This window comes from Bos mutus, chromosome 3 (assembly GCF_027580195.1).
Source record: "Bos mutus isolate GX-2022 chromosome 3, NWIPB_WYAK_1.1, whole genome shotgun sequence".
NCBI classification, from domain to species: domain Eukaryota; kingdom Metazoa; phylum Chordata; class Mammalia; order Artiodactyla; family Bovidae; genus Bos; species Bos mutus.
In genome coordinates this window covers 61937169-61940839 of record NC_091619.1, presented here as the reverse complement: position 1 = coordinate 61940839, position 3671 = coordinate 61937169, and the positions used below count along the sequence as shown (strand labels likewise).

The window sequence follows — 3671 nt, the reverse complement described above, 5'->3', positions numbered from 1 at the left end:
ATATACCAGTTTTTTCCACATGATACACCAAATATGTAGTATTTTTTCCAATACTTCTCCATCTCTCCAATTGTAGCACACCCTTTAAAGTGAAAGTGAAATTTGCTCAGTCATGTCTGACTCTTTGCAACCACGTGGCCTATACAATCTGGAGTGGGTAGCCTTTCCCTTCTCCAGGGGATCTTCCCAACCCAGGGATCGAACCCAGGTCTCCTGCATTGCAGATGGATTCTTTACCAGGTGAGCCACCAGGGAAGCCCAATAATACTGGAGTGGGTAGCCTATCTCTTCTCCAGGGGATCTTCCTGACCCAGGAATTGAACTGGGGTCTCCTGCATTGCAGGTGGATTCTTTACCCTTTGATAATTTGCTACAATAGCTCACAGAACTCAGGAAGACATTTTACTTGTGTGTATCCATTTATCATAAAGATACAAATGAACAATTAGATGAAGATTTACATAGGACAAGGTCCAGAAGGATCCCCAGATCTGGAGCTTTTATTCTCTTGCAGTTCAGATGTGGTGCCATCCTCTTGGCACGTGGATATACCTGTCAATCTGAAAGTTCCCCAAAAGAACTCTGCCATTTAGGGATTTTTAAAGAGGTTTCTTTATATAGGCAGGATTTATTGATTATTGGTCATTGCTGATTAGTTCAATATCCATTTCCTCTCCCCTCCCCAGCAGGTGTTAAGACTGAAATTTCCAAGCTTCTAATCAAGGCTTGGTGTGCTGATGACCATCTTCTATCCTGAATATATCAAACAGCCAACAAAGTGTCATTTCCTTACAACAAAAGCCATCCCATCACCCTTAAAACTCAGGAAATTATAAGAGTTTTAGGAGTTATATGCCAGTGAAAATGAAAGTCGCTCAGTCGTGTCTGACTTTTTGCAACCCCCATGGACTGTATAGTCCACGGAATTCTCTAGACCAGAATCCTGGAGTGGGTAACCTTTCCCTTCTCCAGGGGAATCTTCCCAACCCTGCAATTGAACTGGGGTCTCCTGCATTGCAGGCAGATTCTTTACCAACTGAGCTATCAGGGAAGCCCTATGTGCCAGTAACTCAGGACAAATACCATTTTCTTGTGTCACAGTACGTCTGTCTGTCTGGTTGAGAACACAATGAATTGCTTTTATCTCAGTATTTATCTACATTTTCATCAGTTAGTGGTCATGAACAGAAAAGTAGAAAAATACAGCACTTTGCCAGGAAGTCAAGCCCTCCAACTTCAGGAATCTGCCATACATACTGGGTTCTTTCTTAATTCCTGCTGAGAACAATGACAAATAGAACATGTACTGAATTCAAGGTTCTTTTTATTCTAATTATCAGATTCTAAACTAGATTCAAATGAATTGCAAAAATGACTAAATGTTATTTAAAACTTCAAAATTTAAGAAGAACTTAAAATGTCTTCAATCTTCAAAAGCAAAAGCAATTACAGGAAAATAAAATTTATTCAGAGGGATTATTTGTGTTACCTAGTGTGTTCAAGAAGTTTATCCAAATTTAACCACTCAAGACTTTAAGAGCTGGCACATCTGAGTAACCCAGAGACTATTTGTTTCATTATATCAAAACCTGAGCTAAAAAATAAATATGTATTTATGTCAGCTAATGATGACAGCAGAGAATGCAGGGCTAAGGACCTAATATGCATTTCCTAGGCTGATGAAGAGGAATTAAATATGGTTCCAAAAGTAAATGAGGGAAGACAGAGACTCTTTTAAACCTTACCTGATGGCCTCTGGTCAAAGGTGAAAGTGTAAGTTGCTCAGTCAGTCATGTCTAACTCTTTGTGACCCCATGGACTATAGCCCACTAGGCCCCTCTGTCCACAGAATTTTCCAGGCAAGAATACTGGAGTGGGTTGCCATGCCCTTCTTTAGGGTATCTTCCTGATCCAGGGATAGAGCCCAGGTCTCCTACATTGCAGGCAGATTGTTTACCATCTGAGCCACCTGGTCAAAAGGTAGGAAGTATCAAAATAAGTGTTTGGTACTGACAGTGCAGAAAGGAACTGAGGAGAAGGAAAGAAAAAGTAGAATCCCTTAATAAAAGTGTGGGAGAGAAGATATGGAAAAGCCATGAATTCCTTACCTCAGGCCAATTACAGAGGGCAGCATGGGGTTAGAATATATCCTTCTGTTAAGAATAGTGGAGAAGAATGGGGAAAGAATATTTGGGAAGTTGGCCATTAAGACTTAAAAAAAAAAAAAAGAAAGAAACCAGGGGTACAGAGAAGCACATTCATGCACTCAATAATAGTCCCACAGGTTGTGACCTAAAGTTTTAACATCTAAGAAATCGCCCAAGCTGGAAGGTTATTGCAGAGAGGGAGAAGGCAAGGTGGCAGGGGGAGGTGATGGAAGACAAGATAGAGACCCCAGGCCATATAATCAGAAGCAAAGTGATTGTGTGATGTCATTTTTCTCAGTTGAGTTAGATATGACCTATAAGTTGTGATGGAAATTAAATGTATTTTCTTAATCCAAAAGTTCAACTAAATGGATAGTGGCTACACTTGACAGGATTTCTTGTTATAGCAAAATTTATATATCTCAAACAAACACAAAGTTAGAAGGATCATTTACAGTATCTTAAGATAAATTGCTTTGAATGGGAGTTTCCTTTCCTGTACTGTAAGGTCTCCAACACATATCTAGAGGATTTACTGCTGTGAAAAATGAAGAATGTTTAAACAGAATAAAGCGGGAGGGAGGGCTTATTTTGTTGTTTTTCTCTTTGATTAATTACTATAACACTGTCTTTCAGGTGATTGCAGGAGTTTCATATTGATTTTCAACATTCTTAGGTGCCAAAGCTCTTATAGGACAACTTTGATGCTATAAGAATTCTGCCATTTTCCTAACAGATACAGTTCTTGAGGTTCATTATTAGCCCTATTCAGTCCATTCATATTATTGCTATAAATCTTATGAGGGGAAGGTGCTTCTGAGTATTTAGGTCTACATTCTATTTTAAACTATAGATTCAGTTTTCATACCTTTTTCTTAGAGGTCGAATTAGCATCTCTGGCTGTTTCGTGTCGTGTGTGTTGTCTTTTAGACCTCAGCTACCTGTGGCATCTTCTCTTTTCTGGCATTCTTTGAATTCTAACATGAGGGGACTCTGTTCTTGAGCCTGAAGTAGCTGTCATCTTGCAACACTGTCCTCAAATTCCAACAGATTTGTTTTTAATCTTTAGTATACAAACTTAATGAGTTTGTAACCACTAAAACTCCTTAGTTTAATCCATTTCCCAAATTCCATGGTGCTCCTAAGATTAGCCATGTCACTTTTAGACGCCAGTGGTCACAAAAGAACATAATTGGTGTGTAGTTTTAACAGTCAGTAAGAGGTTTTCTTTTTTTAATTAAAAAAAAAATATTCCTGAAGAAGAATGGCATGGGGTCAAATAGTGATGTATGGAAGTATTGGATAAATATTGGCTCTGGAATCAAAACAACTTTGCCTCAAATGATGTTTTCGCCTCAAATCATGCCTTCTCCAACTTCATCACTTATAATCCAAATATATGACTATTATCTTCCTGTTAAAATACAGCTTGCATAAGTTTTGCCTCTTGTTTAAAAATATAATTACAAAATTACATTGTGCTACATTAGAATCATGATAGTGGATGAAGTTAGAAAATTAAAA

At 38.3% G+C, this 3671-nt stretch overlaps 1 pseudogene; it reads right to left on the bottom strand.

Moving 5' to 3' along the window:
• Positions 1 to 2757: 2757 nt before the first annotated feature.
• On the bottom strand, positions 2758 to 3041 carry LOC138986012 (ubiquitin-conjugating enzyme E2 variant 1 pseudogene; annotated as a pseudogene).
• Positions 3042 to 3671: the final 630 nt, after the last annotated feature.